This window comes from Dermacentor andersoni, chromosome 7 (genome assembly GCF_023375885.2).
Source record: "Dermacentor andersoni chromosome 7, qqDerAnde1_hic_scaffold, whole genome shotgun sequence".
In the NCBI taxonomy this organism is placed as follows: domain Eukaryota; kingdom Metazoa; phylum Arthropoda; class Arachnida; order Ixodida; family Ixodidae; genus Dermacentor; species Dermacentor andersoni.
In genome coordinates this window covers 98,479,090-98,491,648 of record NC_092820.1, presented here as the reverse complement: position 1 = coordinate 98,491,648, position 12,559 = coordinate 98,479,090, and the positions used below count along the sequence as shown (strand labels likewise).

Here is a 12,559-nt window from a genome sequence, read left to right as displayed (position 1 = left end):
TTTTTTCGAAAGTAGTCCTATTAGGGTTATTATAATTACACGAAGGTATTTCGCCCTCATCAGCAGCAGTCCTTGGTATAGTTATTCTGGCGGCTAGCTTCCCACGCTATGCGTGCCGCCATCGCACCTGGTTAAGCTTTTCCTAGACGCTAGAGTTAGGCTTTGTCCGCGCAACATTGAGCGATCGGAAAGCGCGTCTCCCCCTCTTGGCCGGCGGAGAAGGGAAGCTTCGTTCCGGCCGCGAGGCTCTCCACATCTCTGTAAGGTGCCTTGGGGATGTCTCGTGCCGAAGATGCCCTCTCGGTGAGCGCGTATTTCACCCCTCATCTTTTAAGAGGTTCAATACATACAAGCATTTGCCTAGCAAACCAGATTTTTTTTTTTTTTTTTTTTTTTCAAGGGAATTTTCCACGTCTCAGTAATTTCTCTCGTCGTATTCGAGTGCTGATTGCCGTGTTATAGTTTGTTAACGAAGCTTTCCCTCAAGTCTAAATATTTTAAGGCAGTTTTCCTAGCCTCTAAAGCCGCTCGAGTTGGCTCTTCTCCTTGAGCGGCCATTTTTCCTAGAAAGTATGCCTTCCAACTACTCCGCCCTTAAACTGGCTCTCTCAACTACTACACGCAGAGACAAAGCAACAGCGCGCGCATTAGATCCCATAGATGAGATAAATATTTACAATTAGTATTAGGGTTATAATTATATTCGAGTGCTGATTGCCGTGCTATCGTTTGCTAACGAAGCTTTCCCTCAAGTCTAAATATATTAAGGCAGTTTGTCGTGTGCGTATCATGGCTACGCACGCTTATATCGCATTCCGTTTCTCTACCACGGGTGCGCTTTAAAACCACGGCGCTGCAGTTTTTGCTTTTCTCTTCTTTCTTCTTCTCCGCCCTTAAACTGGCTCTCTCAACTACTACACGCAGAGACAAAGCAACAGCGCGCGCATTAGATCCCATAGATGAGATGAATATTTACAATTAGTATTAGGGTTATAATTATATACGAGTGCTGATTGCCGTGCTATCGTTTGCTAACGAAGCTTTCCCTCAAGTCTAAATATATTAAGGCAGTTTGTCGTGTGCGTATCATGGCTACGCACGCTTATATCGCATTCCGTTTCTCTACCACGGGTGCGCTTTAAAACCACGGCGCTGCAGTTTTTGCTTTTCTCTTCTTTCTTCTTCTCCGCCCTTAAACTGGCTCTCTCAACTACTACACGCAGAGACAAAGCAACAGCGCGCGCATTAGATCCCATAGATGAGATGAATATTTACAATTAGTATTAGGGTTATAATTATATTCGAGTGCTGATTGCCGTGCTATCGTTTGTTAACGAAGCTTTTCCTCAAGTCTAAATATATTAAGGCAGTTTGTCGTGTGCGTATCATGGCTACGCACGCTTATATCGCATTCCGTTTCTCTACCACGGGTGCGCTTTAAAACCACGGCGCTGCAGTTTTTGCTTTTCTCTTCTTTCTTCTTCTCCGCCCTTAAACTGGCTCTCTTCACTGTACTACACGCAGAGACAAAGAAACAGCGCGCGCATGCGATCCCATAGATGAGATGAATATATATATATATATATATATAGAGAGAGAGAGAGAGAGAAAACTATCAGTCATAGCTCTCGTAGTATAGCCCTCTGGGCCGTTTCCTTTTTTTTTTTCGAAAGTAGTCCTATTAGGGTTATTATAATTACACGAAGGTATTTCGCCCTCATCAGCAGCAGTCCTTGGTATAGTTATTCTGGCGGCTAGCTTCCCACGCTATGCGTGCCGCCATCGCACCTGGTTAAGCTTTTCCTAGACGCTAGAGTTAGGCTTTGTCCGCGCAACCTTGAGCGATCGGAAAGCGCGTCTCCCCCTCTTGGCCGGCGGAGAAGGGAAGCTTCGTTCCGGCCGCGAGGCTCTCCACATCTCTGTAAGGTGCCTTGGGGATGTCTCGTGCCGAAGATGCCCTCTCGGTGAGCGCGTATTTCACCCCTCATCTTTTAAGAGGTTCAATACATACAAGCATTTGCCTAGCAAACCAGATTTTTTTTTTTTTTTTTTTCAAGGGAATTTCCCACGTCTCAGTAATTTCTCTCGTCGTATTCGAGTGCTGATTGCCGTGTTATAGTTTGTTAACGAAGCTTTCCCTCAAGTCTAAATATTTTAAGGCAGTTTTCCTAGCCTCTAAAGCCGCTCGAGTTGGCTCTTCTCCTTGAGCGGCCATTTTTCCTAGAAAGTATGCCTTCCAACTACTTTCAAACCGACTATCGCGGACAACATGAGTCTCTTTCCACGTAAGTGTGAGGCTCGGAGCAGGAGCTGTGGCGCTTGAAAGTAGCCTGGGACCTGACGAACCAACCGACTGAGCTATCTTTCTGGGCAACATCGAAGGGTCACGAGTTCAAATCACCTGTTATGTTCCTTTTTTTTTTCTGCCCCTTTTTCTTTCTTTTTTTTTTCTTTTTTTTCTTTCTTGTAATGTCTTTTCCTTTATTTTATCACTGTACGGGAACCCTCCTAAAAAAAAATATATATATATATATATTTATATAGATCTTCAAATATTTATGGCCTCACACTCACATGTGCAGGTCATAAATACCAGGTTCTCTAGCCGAGTGCCATCCATGCGGTATAACCGAGCTCAGATTGGTCCACCTTGACTGACCAAGTAGGGCACCACTGTAGGTTAAATGAGGCGTACAACTCCTGCGGGACCCGCCGTGGTTGCTCAGTGGTTATGGTGTTAGACTGCTGAGCACGAGGTCGCGGGATCGGACCCCGACCACGGCGGCCGCATTTCGATGGGGGCGAAATGCGAAAACACCCGTGTACTTAGAATTAGGTGCACGTTAAAGAACCCCAGGTGGTCGAAATTTTCGGAGTCCTCCACTACGGCGTGCATAATCAGAAAGTGGTTTTGTCACGTAAAACCCCATCAATTAATTTTTAATTTAACTCCTACGGGGACGGTAGAGTATCCGTCTCCAGTGCAAGAGGACCGTGATTCAAATCCCGGTGCCGCGCTATTCTCCACCGGAAAATACAAAAAAAAAAAAACGTGTGTTGAGAAAATTGCACAAACAGGCCTGGAGTGCGGCCTGATCCCGGTGACCAGAACCGGTAACGCACTCTCTCACCAGAGCAGGATTGGCCACCCTGGTGCAGTACTTGGCCACAACCTCCTATATGAATACAACAATCAAACCCCGGCCCTCAGTCCCCAGCAGCCGCGAAGCAACTGACCACGGCGGCGGTCAGATCTGTGACGCTGCAGAGGGTGCTAAGAATACCTGGCTCCGGACAGGCCGCCATTGGAATCTGAACCTGGCAACGTTTAACGTTAGAACGCTATCTAGTGAGGCGAGTCTAGCAGTGTTATTGGAGGAATTAGAGGGTAGTAAATGGGATATAATAGGGCTCAGTGAGGTTAGGAGGACAAAAGAAGCATATACAGTGCTAAAAAGCGGGCATGTACTGTGCTACCGGGGCTTAGCGGAGAGACGAGAACTAGGAGTCGGATTCCTGATTAATAAGGAAATAGCTGGTAACATACAGGAATTCTATAGCATTAACGAGAGGGTGGCATGTCTTGTTGTGAAACTTAATAAGAGGTACAAAATGAAGGTTGTTCAGGTCTACGCTCCTACATCTAGTCATGATGACCAGGAAGTCGAAAGCTTTTATGAAGACGTAGAATCGGCGATGGGTAAAGTCAAAACAAAATACACTATACTGATGGGCGACTTCAATGCCAGGGTAGGCAAGAAGCAGGCTGGAGACAAGTCAGTGGGGGAATATGGCATAGGCTCTAGGAATAGCAGAGGAGAATTATTAGTAGAGTTTGCAGAACAGAATAATATGCGTATAATGAATACCTTTTTCCGCAAGCGGGTTAGCCGAAAGTGGACGTGGAGGAGCCCGAATGGTGAGACTAGAAATGAAATCGACTTCATACTCTGCGCGAACCCTGGCATCATTCAAGATGTAGACGTGCTCGGCAAGGTACGCTGCAGTGACCACAGGATGGTAAGAACTCGAATTAGCCTAGACTTGAGGAGGGAACGAAAGAAACTGGTACACAAGAAGCCAATCAATGAGTTAGCGGTAAGAGGGAAACTAGAGGAATTCCGGATCAAACTACAGAACAGGTATTCGGCTTTAACTCAGGAAGAGGACCTTAGTGTTGAAGCAATGAACGACAATCTCATGGGCATCATTAAGGAGTGCGCAATAGAAGTCGGTGGTAACGCCGTTAGACAGGAAACCAGTAAGCTATCGCAGGAGACGAAAGATCTGATCAAGAAACGCCAATGTATGAAAGCCTCTAATCCTACAGCTAGAATAGAACTGGCAGAACTGTCTAAGTTAATCAACAAGCGTAAGACTGCGGACATCAGGAACTATAATATGGATAGAATTGAACAGGCTCTCAGGAACGGAGGAAGCCTAAAAACAGTGAAGAAGAAACTAGGAATAGGCAAGAATCAGATGTGTGCGTTAAGAGACAAAGCCGGCAATATCGTTACTAATATGGACGAGATAGTTCAAGTGGCTGAGGAGTTCTATAGAGATTTATACAGTACCAGTGGCACCCACGACGATAGTGGAAGAGAGAATAGCCTAGAGGAATTCGAAATCCCACAGGTAACGCCAGAAGAAGTAAAGAAAGCCTTAGGAGCTATGCAAAAGGGGAAGGCAGCTGGGGAGGATCAGGTAACAGCAGATTTGTTGAAGGATGGTGGTCAGATTGTTCTAGAGAAACTGGCCACCCTGTATACGCAATGCCTCATAACCTCGAGCGTACCGGAATCTTGGAAGAACGCTAACATAATCCTAATCCATAAGAAAGGGGACGCCAAAGACTTGAAAAATTATAGCCCGATCAGCTTACTGTCCGTTGCCTACAAAGTATTTACTAAGGTAATCGCAAATAGAATCAGGAACACCTTAGACTTCTGTCAGCCAAAGGACCAGGCAGGATTCCGTAAAGGCTACTCAACAATAGACCATATTCACACTATCAATCAAGTGATAGAGAAATGTGCAGAATATAACCAACCCTTATATATAGCTTTCATTGATTACGAGAAAGCGTTTGATTCAGTCGAAACCTCAGCAGTCATGGAGGCATTACGGAATCAGGGTGTAGATGAGCCATATGTAAAAATACTGGAAGATATCTATAGCGGCTCCACAGCCACCGTAGTCCTCCACAAAGAAAGCAACAAAATCCCTATAAAGAAAGGCGTCAGACAGGGAGATACGATATCTCCAATGCTATTCACAGCATGTTTACAGGAGGTATTCAGAGGCCTGGAGTGGGAAGAATTGGGGATAAAAGTCGATGGAGAATACCTTAGCAACTTGCGATTCGCTGATGATATTGCCTTGCTTAGTAACTCAGGAGACCAATTGCAATGCATGCTCACTGACCTGGAGAGGCAAAGCAGAAGGGTGGGTCTGAAAATTAATCTGCAGAAAACTAAAGTACTGTTTAACAGTCTCGGAAGAGAACCGCAGTTTACGATAGGTAGCGAAACACTGGAAGTGGTAAGGGAATACATCTACTTAGGGCAGGTAGTGACCACGGATCCGGATCATGAGACTGAAATAACCAGAAGAATAAGAATGGGTTGGGGTGCGTTTGGCAGGCATTCTCAAATCATGAACAGTAGGTTGCCACTATCCCTCAAAAGGAAAGTGTACAACAGCTGTGTGTTACCAGTACTCACATATGGGGCAGAAACCTGGAGGCTTACGAAAAGGGTTCTGCTGAAATTGAGAACGACGCAACGAGCTATGGAAAGAAGAATGATGGGTGTAACGTTAAAGGATAAGAAAAGAGCAGATTGGGTGAGGCAACAAACGCGGGTAAACGACATCTTAGTTGAAATCAAGAAAAAGAAATGGGCATGGGCCGGACATGTAATGAGGAGGGAAGATAACCGATGGTCACTAAGAGCTACGGACTGGATTCCAAGAGAAGGGAAGCGTAGCAGGGGGCGGCAGAGAGTTAGGTGGGCAGATGACATTAAGACGTTTGCAGGGACAACATGGCCACAATTAGTACATGACCGGGGTAGTTGGAGAAGTATGGGAGAGGCCTTTGCCCTGCAGTGGGCGTAACTAGGCTGATGATGATGACATCACCGGTACCCGCTCCTCATTAACGCCGGAGCCGGGCTGTCTGTCATTCCCGCCATGGACGCAGATCGCCAACGCGGCAAGTTCACACCCACGCTCAACAGAGTGTACACTGCAATCGCGTCATATCATATGGGCTCAGTTCAATAACGCTAGACATCGGGCTGCGGCGCTTGCACAGATAGGTGTGTGATCACCGACATCAGTCTTGCCATACTGGGACGGACTTCCTGAGCCGTTCCAAACTAGGTGTGAGTGTTCGCGATATGTGCCTGAAGGATGACGTCACATCCCTCGACGTACTTGGCCAGCAGTCCAACCTCACCTCATGTGGCATCCGTACTTTTCGGCCGGTCCCAAATTACGACAAAACAGTCGCTGAGTACCCGTCACTCGCGAAGCCCCGAAACGATGCGCTGTCGGTGAAACACAAGGTGACGCTTCATATCACCACCACCACCCCATCTGTCACCGCGCGCCCACGGAGGCTCACTGGACAGAGCTTAGAAGTCGCCCGCTGTGAGTTCGAACACATGCTTCGGCTCGGCGTTATTCGTCCTTCCTCCAGCAATTCGTCTTCGCCTCTTCATCTAGTTCCCAAGCAAGACTGTGGTGATTGGAGGCTTTGTGGTGATTGCTGAGTTTTCGATGCCGTCACTACTTTGGATCAATATCCCCTTCCACACATACATGACTTCGGGGCCCGTATCACTGGAAGCAAAATATACAGCAACATTGATTTCATCAGCGCCGACCACCTGTCGCCTACCACGGTTTGTCAAACGAAGCCACATTCCGAAGACAGCACTCGCTACTCCCTTCGGTCTATTTGACTTCGTGCGCACACCTTACGGTTTCAAAATCCGGCAGAATCTTTTCAAAGGTTCATGGACGAGGCCACGCGCACCCTTATCAACCTTGGCGACATTCTTGTTGGAAGCAGCAAACAGGAAGAGCACAAATAGCACTTTCGCCTTCTATTGAGCGACTGGATGAACACGGCCTGGTCCTAAAGACCGAGAAATGCATTTTCGGAGCTGAAGCCCTTGATTTTCTCGGCCATCGCATTTCACCCCAAGACTTCAAGCCACTGAAATGAAGGGTGCGGGTAGTCGAAGACTTCCTCTCTCCAACCTCCTTCCGAAAGTTTCACAAGTGTCTCGCCCTCGTAAATATTTTCAGGTGCTTCATACCACACTGCACGCAAGTTATTCAGCCGCTTACAGACCTGCTGCGTCCAGACTTCTAAAAAAAAGAAAGAAAACGCCTACGTTCCACTGGTCCTCAATGCAGAAGCACTCCTTCCAGGAAGCCAAGACGCGGTTGGCGAGTGCAGTGTTGCTGGTTCATACGTTTCCCAACGCACCAACTCGCCCTATAGTAGACGCATCAACTACAGCAGTGAGTGCAGTACTGCAGCAGCACGATGACACAACTTGAGGCAGACCGACTTGTTATCAAAGCACCTCAAACCTACAGAATCTCGCAACAGCAGTTTTGGGAGGAAAATGTGCAAGAAATTGCACTGTCGAGTAGTTCCATTTTTTTCTTGAAGACAGTAGTTTTTACAGTCTGATCGACCACAAGCCGTTCACCTTCGATTTCAAGAACAACAGTTCCTCATGCTCGCAACGTGAGCTTCGGCAACTTTACTTTATCTCCGAATTTTCTACGAATATTTGCCATATCACTGGGACGAAAATTAAGGCAGCGGACGCACTGTCATGGTTTGGCGCTGTGCCTGCTGGCCCTGTGGATTTCCAAGCTCTAGCATCTGCCCAGACAAAGGGCCACAAGCGGCGCCAATAGCGGGAAAACGGCTCCTCGCTCCAGCTTACGAAGGTGCCGCTTCCCTACACATCGGTCACGTGCGACACATCTACAAGTATCATCTTGACCGTTCCGCCCCATCAGTTTCGACGAAAATCGAGCTGTCGGGCTTCTGTATCAAGCGAGTTTCGGCCGAACAATAATGGATGCTTACTTAATTTAATTGGAGTACATAACGATGCGTGATTATCTGCTGTAATATACGTAACGGTACTATACGGCCACACTTAGTCTTGCTCGCAGGGAAGTTATTAGCCTTTCTTTGTCCTACATTTTCAAACATAATACGGAAACTATATCCACTGCGGGGAGCGAGTACCGACTAGACAAACAAGCAGACGCCAGAGACATCGAGCACACGAAGAGCAGATGTCGCGGCACGGATGAACTCATCTTGAGGGGATTTAGCTTTCTTTTTATTGGCTAAAGAGCCCTGCAACTGCCCCACTGTTGCGAGGTGCTGCTGAGATGCCGTTAGCTACCTGTATTGCACTGTCTACTTTTATTTATTTATTTATTTATTTATTTATGTATTTATTTATTTATTTATTTATTTATTTATTCATTCATTTATACATACTGCAGCCTCAATGAGGCTATTCGAGGGGTGGGAAGAAGAACAAACAAACAAATATTTATAAACAAGCTTGCATGAATTGTTTCCGTGGTAGTGAACGGATGTTACCCGGTAATGAATTCCAGACTTCCATTGTTGATGGAAAAAAGCTGTATTTGAAGGAATCAGTGGGAGCACAAAAGGTTGAGATATTTAGATTGTGGTGATTCCTTGTATTTGAGGGTTTGGAAAAAGACAAATAGTGTTATAGAGATGAGAGGCGAGGAGAACTTATTAAAATGGGAAGGAATGTAAGGCAATCAAGTTTGTGACGCTCTACAAAGAGGAGTGAGACCAAGTAGAGAAAGAGAGTTAGATGGCGGAAAGCCCGTTTCATATCTGCTACAAACGAAATGCACTGCCTTTTTACAGCGATTCTAGTATTTTGACGTCACAGAATCCGTGTGGATTCCATACAACGCAGCAATGTTCGAGCATGTGGTGCAATCTTGATGATGTGCAAGGTGCGATTTAAAGCCGTCACGATTTCCTAGCTGCAAGAACGTATCGGTGAAGTAATGATAGGAGTGCAATATCACGTCGAGTATTTAAGGGCGGAAGAGAAACATCAAATTTGATTTGTGAGATGCTTGAATTGTAGGTATAGTTACGCGAGATAAACATATAGCGGCTCTATTTTGAAGGAATCGTAATAAGCCCGTTAGGTTTTAGGATATGGTGACCAGATTGGAGATGCAAGCTTGAGCTGGTTGGAAGGAAACATCTGATAAGCTATCTTGAGCACGTTGGAGGGCGAGTTACGAAGGTTTCGGCGTAAGTACACCAGTGATATTGAAGCATTGGTACACATAGCAATAACGTGATGGGTCCAGAAAGGCAAGGTGCGAGATTACTACCTAATATTTGTATGAAGCTTGTATGTATGAATGCTTGTATAATACTTCCCCTGAAAATACCTCGAGTTTTCTAACGCTGTTATCCATTTGCCTTGTGGTCCCCAGCTAATGTGCAATAAAACCAAACGAATAGCTTGTCTGAAAGGAAACTTGCACAGAGAAGGCGTGTCCACTTTCTTCGGCACCATTCGATAATCCCGGCATAACAAATTACTGCTCCTCTCAATCCAGGAAGATAGTCGAACAGCGAAGCTGTGTTAGTCACATATGGTGTTGCTGAATGCAAGGCGCACTTCGCAAGCAGTCAATATTGTACATATTTTGTTTTACCATCCGTTCACCTCATTCTCGCTTTTGCGTGCTTTGCGTGGTTAGCATGCTTTAGGAGTGCTTTTTTGTGGTTGTTCCAGCGATCTTTTTTTTGCACGTGGGGCAGGTTCTGCGACTACGAGCCCGTTCACCAGCCAACTCTCGCTGACGCTCGCAGTAGGCAGCTTCTCCCTCAGGAGGACGCACTTCTCGTGGTCCTGCCATAGTTGTAGCTGGGATGGAATGTGCAGAAGCAATTATCCAAAACTCCGCATATTGGGAGCAGGGCCTACCACTGGAGATGAGGGTGCTGTGATCGGTTTGACAATTGGTTGGATTGCTTTGACGATTGACGTCTTTGTGTTTCTTAGTGAGGTTACACACACATTCGGCTGCGACGGAGAGAATGACGTCAGGGACGGTGTGCCCCTAGTCCTCCGTTGTCGCTTGCATTCGATGTCTCCAGTTTGCTCGGTGGTGTGATCAGCAACATGTGCCCCGCGCTGGCGCTTGCGATTCTTCAAAATTAAGTTGCTTCAAAATTAAATCTGCCCGGCACGCAAGACAATAAAGGGCTCATACTCCCTTAAGCAATGGCTCATACCCGTTACGGCTGGAGAAGAGTGAAATTCTACGTTGAAATGACGAGTGACAACGAAACCAGCTGTGGAAGAAGACGACGACGACAACGAACGTGGAAGAAGTGGCACGAGCGCCTTGGCGCGGTTGAGCCGAGGGGCGCCAACGAGCCAGCTGTGGTAGAAGACGACAATGCTCGAGCCATTGCTAATGATAGTAGTTTCAGTGAAGTCCGACAACGACTGCACCAGGTCCGCATAAACAGTTTCGCTGTAGTAAGCGAGCATCACGCTAGAGTGTGAATATAGCAAGTGAATGCTGAGCGTGACCGAAACTTATCGGTATTGGACATATTGACTAGTTCCTAATGTTATCGCCGGTGGAGGCGTCGAAGGACAGCGGAGCTGCGCTTGCTGCTTAATGCCGGGCGACCTTGCGTACCACCAGATGCTGACGCGTGTGGTCTGATAGCTACACAAATTTAGAGAAGCACCCTTATGAATAAACATTCAAATAAACCAACATGCTCGTTTAATATGCTTTATTTCGGACACGATAGTACGACTGCCTATGGACCCGGGCGGCAGCGTGGCATGGAAGGGAACCGAGTAGCATCTGTAACGCTAGCATCAACGCAGCCAGAAGCATGCAATGAGTAAGTAATGCACTTATAATATCCTATTATGACCGGATATAATTATTTTCGTTCTGGGCTTAGTGTCACTAAACCACATCTCAGCCATTGAATCCTGTTAATCATGTGTTGAAAAAATTGTCTTTGATACGGGCCGTCTTAACGGAGCACTGCGTTACTGCAGGCATACCCCCACTTCGATGAAGTCAAATGACAGACGTAAAAAAGAGAAGATATATCCTACCTTTTTGAAATTGTAAACCTTTCCACTTGATTTCCACACCATGAAGGTAGAGATAAGCAGAAAGGTAGTTAACAGCTTTCTTCCTTCCATGACTTTGCTGCCAAACCAAGTGGTGAAGGTACAAAATGAAAATTCCAAAAGCGGCCACGCAACGTCTTTATAGGTAGACAGACTGGCACAACAATGGGCGACATAAGCTTTTTTTCTGACTAGATGTAGCGCAATTTCTTTTTCAAGAAATTGTGCGCTGAGATGTCACGCTATGTCTAATAAAAGAGAATGTTTTAAACATAATAGTTCCTTGCTTCTGAATATATAACTGCGGCAGGTTTCTAAAGGATACCTCTCGCTTTTCGCCTATTGACTCCGCACTCATGGCAGAATCTTGAACAATTGCATGCTTGGAGCTTAGTAACCAGCACAGACGTCATGCAGATGCCTTGTGCTTTTCTTCTATCGCACATTCACAGTACGAAACATTCGCCCGCTGCATCAGGGACCGATGCCATGATCACGCACTGAGGACAAAGAGGAAACAGTTGCGCTCCAAGACTATTCAACGAATTCTCTTGTTCAGCCGCGGTTGAGGCTTATACAGTTAAACCTCGATCTAACGAAACCTGATTTTACGAAGTTCCCGATCTAACGAAGAAATTTCCATTCCTAGACAGGTCACCTGAGGGTAATCTTGACATCAACCCGAATTAACTAAACTAACTCGGCCGAACTCCATTTGGCGAAGTTTTTCCTGAAATAATTGCCTAAAAAGAGCGGTGATTTGTTTCTCATTTTGGCACAGACAGGTTTTTCTTCGAGCATGTGCTCTTAAACTAACGCGACAAAACATCTAGGCGCTTTAGTCGCGGCCCTAGCTTTATTTTGACGAGGCTACACGCCGCGCCCACGCAGGGAACTGCACACTCAACACCGCCTCAGCAGGGAAGGCGGTGGTTTCTTTCATTACTTCATGGTTTATGCAACCGCTAGCTGGATTAGCGGCAAATACTACCCCGCAGTAGTTTTTTTCTTTTCGCTACCTTACAATGTTAAAATTCGAATCGCCGAAAAATTTCTTTCTCGAGTTTACAAACTTCACGATTTGACGAATTAATTCGAGTGTGGTCATCACTTCGTCAATCCGAGTTTCAACTGCAATTTCAAGTAAGCTTCTAATGAAGGGTACTATAGAATTCAATGTGAAGTGAACTGAAGTTTGCTCACCACATGTGCAATAACTTCCACTATCCTCAAATGTTTGTATTGAAATCAGTGGTGCTCGTTTCTAAATTGTAATTGGCTTCAAGTATGCATTTCAGACAAATTTTTGTTTTTCTCATCACTCATCTATTTGT

At 45.9% G+C, this 12,559-nt stretch overlaps 2 long non-coding RNA genes across 2 annotated transcripts in view; one reads left to right on the top strand and one right to left on the bottom strand.

Moving 5' to 3' along the window:
- Nucleotides 1-11,382, bottom strand: part of LOC129380100 (uncharacterized) — a 65,579-nt gene extending 54,197 nt beyond the window's left edge. The window contains exon 1 of the long non-coding RNA XR_007600197.3: nucleotides 11,208-11,382. This is a non-coding gene — a long non-coding RNA (uncharacterized lncRNA). The remainder of the gene's footprint in view (nucleotides 1-11,207) is intronic.
- Nucleotides 1,597-12,559, top strand: part of LOC129385686 (uncharacterized) — a 66,953-nt gene continuing 55,990 nt past the window's right edge. The window contains exons 1-2 of the long non-coding RNA XR_008613181.2: nucleotides 1,597-1,964; nucleotides 9,878-10,984. This is a non-coding gene — a long non-coding RNA (uncharacterized lncRNA). The remainder of the gene's footprint in view (nucleotides 1,965-9,877; nucleotides 10,985-12,559) is intronic.